This window comes from Capra hircus, chromosome 23 (assembly GCF_001704415.2).
Source record: "Capra hircus breed San Clemente chromosome 23, ASM170441v1, whole genome shotgun sequence".
Classification (NCBI taxonomy): domain Eukaryota; kingdom Metazoa; phylum Chordata; class Mammalia; order Artiodactyla; family Bovidae; genus Capra; species Capra hircus.
The window spans coordinates 33,423,990-33,439,367 of record NC_030830.1 but is presented as its reverse complement, the minus strand read 5'-3'; the positions used below and the strand labels follow the sequence as shown (position 1 = coordinate 33,439,367).

General features: G+C 55.8%; 1 protein-coding gene across 4 annotated transcripts in view; it reads left to right on the top strand.

Annotated features, from left to right (window-relative positions):
* The window catches only part of FOXP4 (forkhead box P4), a 51,304-nt gene continuing 36,436 nt past the window's right edge, over positions 511-15,378 (top strand). For all 4 annotated transcript variants that reach the window (XM_018039055.1, XM_018039053.1, XM_018039054.1 and 1 more), the window contains exon 1: positions 511-632. The gene's annotated coding sequence lies outside the window, so the exon portion shown is untranslated. The remainder of the gene's footprint in view (positions 633-15,378) is intronic.

Genomic DNA, 15,378 nt, shown 5'->3' with positions numbered 1-15,378 from the left:
TCTGCCCTCCCTCCGCCGCGCGCCGGCTCCCTCCTCCCTGGCTCTCGGCGCGCTCCCTCCTTCCCCGCCTCCCCCGCCCCCTCCCGCCCCGCCCGCGTGCCGCCCGCTCGCAGCCACTCGCTGCCCGGGCTCAGTCGCAGCCCCTCGGAGTCGGGAGCCGGCCGCCCCTACGGACCGGAGCGTGCGGCCGGCGGCCGGGACGGAGCGCCCCCCACCCCCCCACCCCGCGAAGAGGGCGCGGCGCAGGCGGCGGCGGCGGCGCGGCGGGGAGGAGCCCGGGCCGGAACCAGGGCTGGGCCGGGGGCGGGGACGCCGGGGTCCCGGAGCCCCGGCGGCGAAGCGAGCGGACAGGCGTCGCGGGAGGATCGAGAAGGAGGAGCAGAGCCGGAGCGAGCCGAGCCGCCCCCAAAGTGCGATGCCCCGGCGAGGCTAGGGCGCGCGGCGGGCGGCCGGCCGGCGCGGCGCGGAGGGAGGGCGCCCGGGAGCTGCGCGGCGCCGGGCGGCGCGGAGGGGCAGCCCCAGCAGGCGGCGGCGGCGGCGGCGGCGGCGGGCCCGGGCGGCGACCCGAGCGAGCCCCATGCCCCGCGCGGGCTGACGGGCCGGAGCCCGCACGGAGCGGCCGGGCCGGACAGGTAGGTGGCCGGCCGAGCCCGGGGACGCGGGTGGGGGCTGGGCCGGCGACCAGCCCAACTCCCTCGCTCGCGCACTCTCTCGCCCGCTCACTGGCTCACTTTGTGTTTGCAAACTGCCCGCCGGAGACGCGCCGGGCGCCGGGAGGAGCCGGGCCCAGGCCGGCGCACTTTGTTCCAGCCGGGGCCGGCTGCGGCGCCCTGACCCCGCGGGGCCGCGACACCCCGCCCCCGGCTCAGGCCCCCGCGGCCGGGAGCTGCCTGGGGAACAGGTGGGGTCTACGGCGCGGCGGCGGGGGGTGGGCAGCGGAGGTCGGCCGGGGTGGGGGTGGGGGGCTGGAAGGGCTAGTAAGGCCCGCCATCCCCCCAAGAATCTAGGACTGGCCCCCTCCCGGCCTAGCCACGGGGAATGGGGTGTCCGGGGGAGCGACCGGCGCACCCCCCCACTCCCCGGGTAAGACAAAGAGTACTTCTCGGCCTAGACTTTGCTGAGCCGGGGAGGGAAGTGGTGAAGTGGGCTCCCCCAACCCCAGTGTGTCCAGGACTCCCCAAGACGCGCCGGAGGCAGACAGATGGGGACGGGGGAGACCGCAGTCCAACTCGCCGCGTCTCCTTGGATGAGGAGGGGACTCGGTTTGCTGGGGTCGCATCTCGGAGGTTCCGGGGCCAGTCGTCTCCTTTCCTCCATCCCTGGGTCGGCTGGGAGATACGGGAGGAAAACTTCTTGGGGACTTGAGAGCGTCTAGAAACGGCCTCTTATGATTTTGTGCGCCGGTGCCGGAGGGTGAGGGGCTGACCCTGTGGGTATCTTTATTCGCCCCATTTGAAGAGAGCCCCGCCTCACCATACAGGGGAGGAGAGAAGGCGGCAGCAGGGTTCGGAGATCGCCTGGGAAGAGTGTCCCGGGATAACCAAGTAGGACCCCCTCCTCAGACCCAGGACTGTGGCATCTTCCCAGACAGGCCCCCCGCAAACACTTCTCCCCGAGCTGCGGTCACCCCGGCAGCGCTCCAGCCTTGCGCTCCCCATCCACGCCTAACTAACTTGAGCTGAGCCCGGCTAGAGCCCGAGGCGCTAGAAAGCGGGGCGCCTTGAGCTGCCTGGGGTCCTGGCCTCCCTAGCAAAGGAGCGTGTGCTTTCGCGGGAGGCGGATTCTGAGTCAGAGGCCCTAACGGCTGCGGATTCCTTCTCTCCAACTGGGGCGACCTCATGAACACTTGGGCGTCCCATCCGGACTCTCTTGCTTGGGAGGAGAGGATATGGGAACGCTGAGACCCTGAGCCCAGATAGAGAACCCCCAACTCGGCCCTGTGCGTCGCCGGCTTCTCTTGCCAACCCCCGCCCCGCTGATTTCCTCGCTCCCTCGGTGCCTGGGTTTAAGCCGTCTGGAGATCTCCGCATGTCTTACATCCTTGGGCCGGGTCTCCCTGCTGATTGATCTCGGAGACCGGAGCAGGGGTTGGAGGTGAGGTGCCCCAGGAGAAAACCGGAGTCTGAAGCTGTCATCCCAGTGGTTGCTGAGAAAAGCCCAGGAGCATTTTGGCCAATGCGGGTTTTCACTTGAACTTGAGCATCTTCATCCCGCACGTGCCTTGGCTGTCCCAGAGCTAACTGTGTTGGGTCTGGGATTGAGGGCTTGAGGAGCACAGTTTGAGAGGCAGCTAGGGTTGGAGCTGGAGGTTCCCCTGGGTGCCCCATTCTCCCACCCAGAAGGAAGGAGCTGTGGGATCATCTATACAGCCTGTAGCCGAGGGAGAGTCTGATCAGTCCCATTGTAGAACACAGCGGGTAATGGAGACCTCGACACCAAGAATTTGAACCCAGAAATTCACTTTTTGTAGGAATCCGGGACTGAAGGCTACTGGCACTGGGCATTTCAAGCTGATGACCTTCCTAGTAAGCCAGTGGGTGGGGCAGGGGTGGGGGGGAAGGGGCGAAGGCCCAATAAGCTTGCCAGGGCCCAGCTGCTTTAAGGAGAGTCACCCACCTCAGACAGCCCCTGCCTCAGCCAACCCTGCCCAACCCGGCAGAAAACTGCTGCAGGGGAGGGGAAATCTGCAGGCTTGTTTTGTTTTTGTTTTAACTTGAGGAACTTTGTTTTGCCTGGGTTCTGGGCTCTTTGTCACCTGGCAGGCAGGAGGGAGGCCCCTGGGACTGTGCTGTGGGCACCTGGACAGTCTGCCCGCGCTAGCACCCTTAGATCTGAGCCTCTCAGAAGCATGACTGTCTCCTGGGCGCCCCATCTGGTGTCACTCCCACTGTCATCAGTGGGGCAAAGTGGCATCAGGTAGAAGTGGCTGTGCTCCCCCCCCCCCGGCCCCCCTGCAACTTGGGACCCCTGTAAGATCTGAATCTCTTCTGGATTCCCCCTCACTACCTTACCCCTCCCCCATCCTAATCTTGGCACTACGCTGGGGGAGACCATGGGAACCTTTTCTTCTGGCACTAAGTGCTAGATTGCTGAGTGGGGTTTTCTCTCCCTCTCCCAGTCCTGGGCATGTTTTGCAGGAGTTATGGAGCTGGTGAACCCCTGAGCCCTGGGGAGAGAAAGGCCTGACACCAGTGTGGGGGAATGTGGGGGTGGGGTGGGGGGGCTAGTGTGGGCCCAACTTGCAAAAGGACCTGTCCCTGTCCCTTCTCACACCTGGACACCCCTACCCCACCCCCTTTCCTCTGCCTTTGGCCAGAAACTTCCTTTCTGGCTGCTGGCAGGTAGGTCCCTTCTTGCCAGGAATGTGCGTATCCTGCTGGGCCCCTACTCTAAACACACCTCTTCCTTAGAGGCTGGAAAGTTGGAGCTGTGGTGGAAGGGTCCTTTAATCCATTAATCCCCCAAGGGTTTGCTGAGCCCCTACACTGTCTGGGCAGCTCCCAGGTTGGGCATTGGAGTGCCCAAGCTGTGAGGGCTGGGGTCTGCACATTGTCAGGGTAGGAAAGGCAGACGAGACAGGAGAGAGGAGGGTGGTGCAAGGGTGTCTTTGTCAGAAGAGAGGTATGAGGTGCAAGGAGGGGAAGGGTCATCCCCCCAAGAAGGCTTCCCTGATCTGCCCCGCCTGGCGTGGCTGCACCCTTCTTCCCTACCTCCTAATCCTTCGCTGCCCCACTGCCCTGGTGGCTTTCCTGTCTCTCCAGCTGAAATGCAAACCCCTCCAGCCCAGCCCAAGCAGGCACAGTGCCTTTGCTTTTCTGATAACCCAAACTGTATTCTTGCCTGGAGAAGCCCAGAGACAGAGGAGCCTGGTGGGCTGCCATCTATGGGGTCGAACAGAGTCAGACACGACTGAAGTGACTTAGCAACAGCAGCAGTGCAAAGTGATACTTTCTTCCATCCAAGGAGCTCTGGCACAGTTTCCTTTCAAAAGCTCCCAGCTTCCCAGACCAGGTCAGGACGGGCACTGTTTTTGACTGGATGCTGAGGCTCCAGTGGCTGAAGTGGCTTCCTATGACTTGGTGCCAGGACTCTGGAACTCAGGGCAAGGAACTCAGGCCTCCCCAGCGCAGAACATGGGTCACAAGGGAAAAGGCTTTGGAACCTGCCAGTGGTGATGGGACTCTGGAGAACTTAATTAAGCTCTTCGAACCACAGTTTTCTTATGCATAAAGTAGGTCAGTGATAGCAGTTGAGAGCCTGTTTGCCAGTGGGATGGAAGAGCAGGTGTCAAGCACCTAGAACAGTGCCTGGCACACCATAGTACTGACCCAGGGGTAGCTTTCATTAGATTCCCAGCACTGCCAGGCCACGTGCTGGACTGGAAATTAATCTCCATTTTAAGGGTTAGGAAAATAAAGCCTTGAGAGAAGAAGCAGCTTGTCTGAGGTCACATAGTTAGTGGTGGGGCTCCTAGAATTCCCACCAGTGTAACCGCTAGGGCTTGAGCCTCTGCTGTGGGGAAGGGAGAAAGGAGAGGATGGGAGGGCCTGCCACTTCCCCTCCCTTTTTCTTGGGCTCAGGCCTGGGTCCCTCTCAGCCCTCCAGCGAGAAGGCTGGATTTCCCCTTCCTGTCTTTCTTTTAAGGGAGGATCTGGGCTCAGAACTTTGGATCTCTCAGCTGCACAAGACCCTGGAAGGTCCACCTCCCCCCAGTATGCTAAGGTGCTCATGGACACAAAAGTGGGAGGATAATACCTTAGAACACAGAGGAGGAAAAATGGTACCATCTTTCTCCAAAAAAGTGAGACTCCTATGGTATGGAACCCTGGCTCACACAGTCTAATGGAAGATAGATTTGGCTGGCAGTCTCAAATCAATCTGGGACCCACCTCTGGATGGGTCACCTTGGAGAAGCAAAAAGCTCCTTCCCTTGAGGGTGAAGTCACTGTCTTTTTCAGTGTTGCCTTCCTGGATTCTCCATGGAAATGCATACTTTCACCCACAGCCAGTGCTGTCCTGTTGGGGGGCACAGGAACCCTCTATTCCAACACCCCCCCAGCCCCAGGCTTGCAGATACAGTTGGCTTTTGAAGTAGCATTCAGGTAGGCCCTGGGAGGAGCCTGGACTCAGAGCATGCCTGCCTGAGCTAGAAACCAAGAGCTCCGTGCACAAAAGATACCCATTTGGACAAGGCCACAGTGTGCTGGGCTATAGAGTCAAAGCTTCTAGTGCCTCAAGGAGTGAGCCATTCTGGCCTCGGCCAGGCTGGTGGTCTTCCTTTGATCCTTGTCCCCTGCAGCCTGTTCACCCGGGCCCAGCAGCTCTGCCTACCTCCCCAGGCCCCATCCTCTGCCCAACTGGAGCCTCCCAAGCTGGGACCAGAAGCTGGGTGGGGTCATTGGTGGTGCAGGGTGTGGGGAAAGGGGTTTTGCTCTCCCACTGGGAGTTTCTGACCATACCTACCTGGGCCACAAGTGCACATGGGAAGGAGTGGGGGTGAGATGGTGGGTTTTTCTCAGATGGTTACAGAGTAGGGTGTCTAGATTAGTGACCCCCCGCGTTTGTTCAAGATAGGCAGGGTCAGCGGGTGGAAGTTACCCAGAATTTCCTTGGGCAGCGAAGGAGAGACAGATGATGGTGACTGGAGGGAAGGGTGGGTCTGGGATTGGAGACCGGGATTCTACAAACCTTGTGGAGCCATCACTGCGTGCGGTTGCCTTCCACCGCTGAGCTGCCGGAGTCTCTCTGCAAAGAGATTTTAGAAGAGGTGGCTCCCTTGCAACTTGAAAAATCAGAAATGGAGCAAGTCCCCCAGTGAGGATCTTTCCCACAGGTGCTGGTGGGGGGGGGGGCAGGCTCTGGTTCCCATACTCCCCAGCCAGGACAGGATGCCAGGTCCTAGCAGAGCCTGCAGGAAGGCTGAGCTGTGTGGAGGGAAATCGGCCCAGTGGGCTGGTGAAGGGGCTTCTGTTGTGTCTTCAGTTCGGCGGCCAGCAGGCAGACTTCTTCAGATTCGGTTTCCCATCTCTGGAGCCCAGGCTTCCAGGAGACCCAGGCCGAAGGAAGTTGGTCCAAAAGAGGGTAGCATATACTTCCTCCTCTCTCTCCTTCAGGGCGTTCTTTGAGCAGAGTGTATGGCAACTTGAAAGAAAAGGGCGCGCTGCTGGGGAGCATTTGGGGGAGGGAGCATTTGGGGGAGGGATGGGGACTCGGGATTTACAGGAGACCGAGGGAGGGGCGGCTGCCGCTGGTGCCTGGGCGCAGTGCTTCTCCAGGCTTCCGCATCTCCAGTTCGGGTCGTCTCCGGGCCGGGTCAGAGTCGCAGGCACTTGCGAAGGTCGGATGTTGAGGGTGCGTAGTCGGTCCATTTGGGGGAATCTTTCCCTTCGGAAGCCTCCGGTGTTCCCAGGAGAGGCCGAGCTCCGGGTCCTCGCTCCCTGGCTGAGTGCACTCGTTCAGGACTGCTCGCCCGGCCAGTGTTCGCGAGCTCATCAGAGCGAGGTGCCGGCAGCTCCTCGATCTCTGAGACCTGAGCGCTGGGACGTGCGCGCCGAGTGTCTTCGGCCCTCTCCGAAAGGATGCTGGGGGCTTTTGAGAGGTCCAGGCAACTCTGGAAGAGGGGCCGGGTGGCCTCAGATCTTTCAGCTGTACAGGGAGGGTCTCCCACGCCTTGTGCTGACCCCCCTGAGCTTGGGGCCGGTCTGGGTTGCGCGGGTCTGAGACTCCCTGGTGAGCGGCTCGGGTAAGCGCTCATGACCCGCTTGCTCGTTCCCTCTGCGACCTTGACCATGGACCGTGACGCTCCCTCTCTGAGCCCCAGTTTTCCTGACTGTACCGCTGGGGAGGGAGCACCCACACTCCCCTCTCCCTGCTCCCCACTTTCCCGCAGCTGTGGACTGGGGGGATTGGAAGTTGGGTGAGAGAGGAGACCGGTCCCCTTTGTTCCACCGCCTCCGCGGGTCCTGCCCGACAGGGGCGCTGTGGAGCACGGGGCAGCGACCCTGCGGCCCAGGCAAGTCTCCTCCCCCGCAATTAGGCAGCGGAGCCTGATTAGAGGGGCCGCTGCGTGCCCCCCTCCCTCCAGATCCCCATCTTCGAAGATTTCCCTTCATCAGAATCTCACATCCTCCAGAAATTAATTTGATGCCTCTTGTTATCAATTAATTGAATCTCCTTGGGAGAGAGAGCTCAGCGAGACGGGCTGCAGCTTGGCCCGTGTGTGCTGCCTTTCTGCCCTCCCCCTCACACCAGGACAGCCTCACCCCTTCCCCATTTATCTTTTCCTGCTTTTAAATTTATTTTCTAAAAGAAAACCACTGCTATGGGCCCTTTAGCCCAGTTTGGCTTGGATGGCTACCCATGGACTGGACCCTACCTGAGATTCACCCTTCTGAACGGATGGGGAGGGGGGCAGTCTTCCTCTTCCCTGGGCCTGGGTTGATCCCTGCATTCATCAGCAAAACCAAACCCTTTGGAAATTTGGCCATGACCTTGATTCTGTGTGCTTTGAGGTCTGCTGGTGAGAAACTCGGAGAGGAGGACTGGGGTAGGAAGATCTGGGGACAGAATCGAATACGCACAGATACACATCCTAGTTGGCGGAGGAGACATTGATGGACCAGGGTAGGGACCATCAGTCACTAAGATTTTATTCTTGTGAAAGTTCTGTCCTTTTTAGATGAGGCAGTTAAGATCTGTTGCCCTCCATTAGGGCTAATCTGTTAAATGTACAGCAGAGGGCACAGGTGTGTACCTCCTGCCAAAGACACCTACAAGGTCAGACTCTGCCTTCTGCATGGAAGATGGAGGAGGAAGGTTCTAGAAGACATCCCAAGTCTGGGAAGGGATTATGGCAGGTACAGTGGAGCGAGGCGGTCACCAGACCCTGGCTGAGGGACTGTGATTTGCCATTTCCCATGCCTCCTTTCCTTGTTCTTGTTTAACAAGTGAGGTCCCCTGGCCCAGAGAGGTGATTAACTTGTCCAGGGTCACACAGCTGACCGGAACTTGCCCCTCCAGAATGCTGGCCATAGGACTGAGATCACAGATGGGCTAACTTCACCCCTTTGTTGGCTCTCACAAAGTTTATTACAGTGGTAAATTTCACATAAATATCCCTGCTTGGCTTCTTTTGAAAAACCCAAACACTGTGAAACATGGAGCCTGCATTTCTGTGGGGTAAAGATAGGCTGGAGTTGAGTATCTTCCGAGTCCCACTTGGCCCCCTTGGGGACTGACCCTGAGGGCATTTCTGTTAGCAACTTTGCCATGGAGATTTTGCTGAAATGGCAACCCACTCCAGTATTCTTGCCTGGAAAATCCCTCGGACAGAAGAACCTGGTAGGCTACAGTCCATGGGGTCGCAAAGAGTCAGACACGACTGAGCGACTTCACTTTCACTTCAGTATTCTAGGAAGATCTAGGCAGGGCGGGTGTCTGAGAGGCTTTGCAAGGTCTGTATAAGCTCAGAGAAGACCTTTAAGGACACCCAGACCCACATCTAATTCTTGCACAGCTGCTTAAGAACTGATTGTGGTAGATGAATTTTCCCCCCCTTCTTTCTACCACAGAGGGAATTTTAGGGCCTTATGTCTTGAGGGATCTGTTCTAAGCTGAAGTTAGCCCATCGGCTCTGAGGTGAACCCCTCTATGAAAGTCATCACCCTCTTACCTGCCATCCCCAACAGAAACTTAATGTACTTTTTGGTGGGGGAGAGGAGACTTTCTTCCAAGAATGTAACCACACGTGGGTACTAGAGAAGCGCTGGGCAGCAGTAACCTTTCTGGAAGTCATCTTGGAACAGGGAAAAAGATGTGGAAGGATGCTGTATCTTGCATATTTGAATATGGATGTGTTTTTTGGATGCCTCTGAGTTGGTACCCAAGATTCCTGTAAATGACACTCCTAGATATCGGGAGACAGAGAGGGGCCAGGGCCCAAAGAAGGCCAGACCACTGGTCTGTCCCAGGCTGGCAGGAGCCCTTCCTGTGCCCATGGGAGCCCCCTGGTGCCAAGGGCACTACCAGAACCAGGCTCCAGATGGCCTCTCAGGCCCTGGGTGAGTACCCCACCCCTTAACCAGCAGGCCCCCCACGAAAGACAGCACTATTTAATTAGCCATCTCTGATTAACCAAACTTGGCATTCGGCTCCTCTTGCCCTCATCTTTCCCAGCTCCGAATCAATGGCTTTGATATGCTAATTAGGGAGTAATTTAATTTCAAAAGGCCGCAATTAACAAGGGTGTTGTGGACATGCTGTAGTTAAGCGGAGTAATCTAATTTGCATTAGTAACAAGCAGGGACTAATTAGAAGCTTAATTAGACACTTAGATGGCTCTTATGTTTACTTTCTTAATGAGATGGAGTGGGCTCTTTGGTTCTCTTTCTCTTTTTCTTGCTGTTAATTCTTTCTTTCCGTCATGGTACTCGGAAGAAGTGTTGAGGGAGGCCACCTTGCTAGGGCCTGGTGGAAGCATTTTGGGGCCGGAGCCAGTGAAAAGTGCGCTGGGGCAGGGGCATGGTGTGGTGGTGAGGAAAGGTTCAGATTCCTCAGAAATTCCAGTGACCGCCCTCCGGGCTTTGCCACCTTGAGATGGAATTCCAGGGAAGAGCTCTGGTTTGGGAGCTGTAGGGTTTGTTTGGTTCAACCTCCTAGCAGCCAAGAAACCTTGAAACATCACTAAACTTCCTCAAAGAGTGGTTCCTTCATCTGTCATAGTGAGTGCCTGTGTGTGACAGGATATGGGAAAGAACTTTCAAGGACTCTGAGTGGAATAGTTGTTACTAGAATATATTCACAAATTGTGTGCCCAGGCTTCACTTACTGAAGACTCAGCTCAGAAGTCACCTCCTCCAGGAAACCTTCCCAGAGCATTCTACTCCCTCGAGGCATCCATGCCTCCCTGGAGGCGTCCATAGCCAGCCCCCTTCTCCAGTATCTGCTGAACATAACACGGGTACAGTTGTGTGTTGTGTAGTCGGTTCTCAACCCTGGTTGTACCAGAAATTTAGAATACTGTTAAAATTATCCATGCCTAGATCTGACTCCCCAGAGAATCCAGTTAAATTGATCCCAGGTAGAGCCCAGGTGGGGGCTTCCCAGGTGGCACTAGTGGTTAAAGAACCCACCTGCCAATACAGGAGACGTAAGAGACACGCGTTCCATCTCTGGGTCAGGAAGATTCTTTGGAGGGCATGGCAACCCACTGCAGTATTCTTGTCTGGAGATTCCCATGGACAGTAGAGCCTGGTGGGCTACAGTCCATCGGCTGTCCATCGGGTTGCAAAGAGCTGGACACAACTGAAGCTACTTGGCGCACAGAGGACAGGTATGGATATTTTTTAATGCTTGTGTTTGCCTGCGTCTGTCTCTCTCCACCCAACTATAACCCCTTTCCCCCCAGCAAGGGCTGTGTTTTATTCACTTCTGTGTGCCCAAATGCCAGTACCCTCTGTGCCCAGCGTCATTCAGACAACTCTGTGACAACTAAAACCTGCTGATTAAAATATTTGATGTCATGTGGAAATGGTTATGATAGTACGTGGTGAGTGGGAAAAAAAATTCAAACCATGTACAGATTATGAACCCAAGCTCACGGTTTAGAAATTTATATGCCCAAAGAGAATGAAATGGACAAGTCTGAAAGGGGTAGGGCCCCAAAGTTTAGCTCTCCAGCTGATAAACTTACAGGTACTATTCATTTATTTCCTCCTCACATGCTTCTACCAAGATGTCCTACTCTTATGATTAGAAGATAAAGTTATTTGAAACTTGGAGGAGAACCTAGAACAGAGAACCCCAGGATGGCGGCTCACCTTCCAAATCAGAGGCACGTCCTTATCCTGGCATGTGCATCAGCTCCTTGGGCTTGGAGGTTTTGTGCTAAGAAGAGGCCTCAAATGATCCCTGAAGTTGGACACCAGATAGTTCCCAGTGTGTCATTCAGGGAGACTCTTAGGCTGAAGTGAGTTAGCAGGGAGCCCAGGGTGCCAGACTCTGACCCACACAAGAGCATCCCACAGTCCAGGGAGGGCCCTGGAGAGGGACTGAGCTCTTTTTCTGGAGCTCCGATGGCCCCCCTCTGCCTGAGGAGAGACACTGCCCAGGCTGATCAAAGCGCCAAGCAGTCATGGGGCTCGCATCACCCTGCCTTGCTTTGAGGACCCAATTGGGAGCTACAGAGACATTCCAACCCTTGGGTTCTGTCTCACTTTCCTAAAGTGCTGAAGAGAGTAAAAATGGATGAGCCTGGAATGGGTGGGGCCCCAGCGTCAGGGCCTGGATGAGGGGATGGCATCTGGACTTGCTGGGTCCCACAACAGTAGTAAGTAGCCTTCTCTGCACACCTTCAGGCAGCGATACCGCGGCAGCCCTGTAAGGAAGGGTTGCTGTATTAGCTTCACGTGACAAATAAAGAAACCAAGGCTCAGATGGTGACCTCACTGCTCATGTTCTAATTACAGAGCTAATAAGAGACCAGAGCAGGGTCAGCAGGTAGGATGTGCAATGAGGGGCTGGGAGGATAGGCCGAGGCCCCCAGGGCTCCTGCTGGAGCCCTCCTCTCACCTGGTGACCCGAAGCCAGTGGGCCTTTGGGGCCTGAGCTGGATGGGCAAGGGGATTCCCGGGCCTTGGGATGACAGATTGGGAAGTATCCTTCAGGTGCTTGAAATGTCAGTGCTCGTTGTGAAGAGCCCTCTGCTTTACGTCCCTTGACACAAGTGGGATCTGATAGCGGGACAGCTAGAGGAGGAAGAGGAAAAGAAGAGGAGGAAGGAAATAAAAGGCAGCCCCATGCTCTGTTCCATATGGTACCTGCTTATGTGTGGCTTTTTTTTTTCTCTAAATTACACCTTATGAGAACCTATCTTTGAAAGTCCCCCCCCCATGTAGTACTATAAAGTCTTTTATTGAATTTATTAGAACATTGTTTCTGTTTTATTTCTGATTTTTTGGCCATGAGGCATGTGGCATCTTAGTTCCTCAACCAAGGATTGAACCCAGTCTCCCTGTTTTGGAAGGTGAAGTCTGAACCACTGGATTGCCAGGGACATCCCATGTCTTTTTATATAATCCAGAAATGCATCCATTTCAAAGACTCTTTGCTCTGAAGGAAGTCTTCAAAAACCAGTGACTGCTCTTGTAAAATCAGGCCTTTTGCAGATGCTGTTCCCCCTGCGTTCGGTGTACACTTTGCCTGACCGATACCTGCTTATTCTTCATTTCTAAGTATAAATGCCAGTTCTTAAAAAGAAGCCTTCTTTGCCCCTCCATATAAATTGAGTCTTTTATTTGTTCCCTGTACTCATATTTATAGAGTTTATTTTATTTGAGCTTATCTACATGTGTCTTTATTTATCGTCTGCCTCACCTTGTGGGGACATAGCTCCCGGAGTGCAAGGCCTACTCAGGTCTGCACACACACAGCCTGGCACGTGAGTAGGTGCTTAAATATTTGTTGAACGAATGAATGGATGAAGGGTCATTGCTGGTGAAATATTCTCCTGGGCAGCACCAGAAGAAAGAAAAGAATGAGTTTGTTTGTGGCCAAAACTTCACACTACTGGCTAAACTTTGAAAAAAAACAAATGCCAAATTTACTCAGGAAAAAAGGGAGGTGAAATTGTACCTCCGTTATTACCAGTTGCCATCAAAACACCCAGGACACCTACGCTGGCTTGTTTGAGTTTTGTAAGCCAGTTGGAGGCCAGGACCAAGTTTTAGTATCCTGTAGATAGGGCCTCACTCAGTGCTTGGCTTAACTGGCACAAAATCCACGTTGAATGAACGAATGGTCTTGGAGGTAGATCACCTCGTTTTGGCCACCAGGAAGCTCATAACTGCCTAATCAGCATCACCTAGGAACTTTTAAGAAATGAATTCTCAAGGCATTCCAGGCCTAACATCAGAAGCTCCAGGCCAGGGGCCCAGTAATCTGTATTTTACCAAGCCTCCCAAGGCGATTCTGATGCACTGAAGTTTTGAGATACTCTGGCTTAAGGTCTTGGCCCATTTATTCTCCCTTGTACTACCCCATGGTATTATATTTTAAGTAGCTTTGTCTTTTATTGCAGTCTGCTTCCCAGTCTTTCTTGGAAGTTGATAGGGGTATATACATTGTAAACAGATAGCTACATCTAGTCCAATTTCCCCCGTCATCCTACAGAGAAGAAAAGGGAAGAACTTGCCCCAAGTTAAACTGCAAATTGGTGACAGAGGTAGGGCTAGAAGCCAGCTTCGCAACTTCTAGTCTCAGGCTTTCAACTGCCCCCCGACAAGATTCTAGGTTTCCCAAGGGCTGGACCCCGGTGTCTGCTATTTCAACTCAAATCACCACCACTGCTCTGGGTACAGGTTACCTGTGGTCACACCCCCACCAGCCGGGCTTCCTCTGAGAGCTGGGGGTGCGCCGCTTCTCCGGCTGCGCGCATGCACGTGTGCGTCCTGCCGGACACAAGAGCGCGCTGGGGGCTGCCCCGCCCCTTCCCTCGCTCCCTCCCTCGCTTGCGGGTAAACTCCGGGCATCCATCAGTCTGTTAATTGCACTAATTAGAGATCGCGGAGGTGTTAATTGGAAAACCCTGGTATTGTGCCTGTTTGGGGAAGAAAACGTCAATAAAAATTAATTGATGAGTTGGCAGGGCGGGCGGTGCGGGTTCGCGGCGAGGCATAGGGTGTCATGGCAATCGCTCAGATTAAGCAATTGTTAATTAAAAAGCTACGGTAATTAATACTCCGTACACCATATGGGCCCGCGGAAAAGGCACAAAAGGTTTCTCCGCGTGTGGGGCTCCCTGTTCCTTTTCCCCTCTCCACCCCCCCCCCCCCCAGAAAGCACCCTAACCCTTGGGTCCTCCCTTTGGCCCCAAGGTGGGTGGAACTCGTCACTTCCGGCCAGGGAGGGGACAGAGGCGGACCCGGCGCGTTCCAAGCCGGTCCGTGCTTCGAGCCCGCGTCCTTCGAAGGGCCAGGAGCCTCAGGGGAGGTGGGAGAGCCCCCGGCGGCCCCGCAGACACCCCCAGAGCGGAAAAGGCGGTTGCGGCTTTGACCCTGCTTCCTTCCTTCCTTCCTTAACTGGCCAGAGGCTCTCAGGTGCCCTGGCGCCCCAGGGGAGCCCTGAGAGACCAGAAACCAGGACCTGCCCAAGGGTAGGACCAGCACCCCACGGAGAAATCCTGGCGCACAGGGGATGACTCCACGCTGCCCCCAGCTTGCGGCAGGGGAGGGTTCAGGGAAGGCTGAGTTGGCCATGACCGAATCAATTTTAGGGAATCCTAGAAAGATCTTGTTCCCTCTCCTTACGTGTCCATTTGAAGAAAGAAAAAGCAACCAGTGACTGGCTCAAGGTCACCCAGGTGGCCCTTGAAACCAGATGGTCTCCTTCCCAGAGCGCTTCTCGGCTCCTGCAGGTGGTCAGTCAGCAGTTCTTTGCTGAGGACAGGGGTCCCCAGGGCTGGAGCTGGCTTGGCAGAGGGGGAAGTGTGTGGAAAGAGGCAGAGGGGTGGGAGTGAACGGAGGAGGGGGTTCTTGGAGGGGCCCCCTCAGTACCACCGCAGGCAGCCCAGGTCTCCACGGGGAGTTTTGAGGCCTGCATTTCCCCTTGGGAAAGGGACAGCTGTGATTCAAGTGGACCCTCCATGTCTCTCGGCCGCCTCTAGAACTTGGTGGTTTCCTATCCACACACTGACTGAGGAGTTATACTCCTGAAGCTTCCAAGGCCTAAGAGACCTTCAGGACCACCTCACCACGCAGAGACAGGAAAATGGAGGCCCAGAGGAGGAAGGGAAAGGATTCACAGCTGCTTGTGGCTGAGCTCAGGCGCCTTGACACTCAGGCCCCTGTCTCCCCCAGCCAGAGTTCAGGTTCCCACGGACACTGGCTTTCTCCCCTGTCCTTATGGGAACCAGGCACTGATATCAAGGCCTGCCTCCAGCACCCCACCCCAGCCACCCCACCCCTACCTGGCTGGGCCCCAGGCACCCAGAACCTGCTCACCCACAGTGCAGGGAACACCCCAGTGTTGTTACATCACCCAGCGGAGAGACAGGCATGAGGCTGCCCTCTGCCCATGTGCTTCCCCTCGGGAGGGCAGGTGTCTCAGGGCAGAGGTGAAGGTGTGGAGATTTCCTGGGAGCACCCACCTGCAGGTTTGGGTGCCTGCTGGTGGGCGGGCAGGACCCTCGAAGGAGTTGAAGGCCCCGGGGAGGGGGCAGAGCAGAGCGCCACGTGGGAATTAATGCCATTCATACACCCTGCGGAAATGACTTTTCAAATGCATATAATCTCAAGCATGCAAATGAGAGGGCTTGCTTCACCCTGTTTAATATGAATGATCGGCGCTTGAATAGCTATTATTACACGCCACATTGCAGCAATT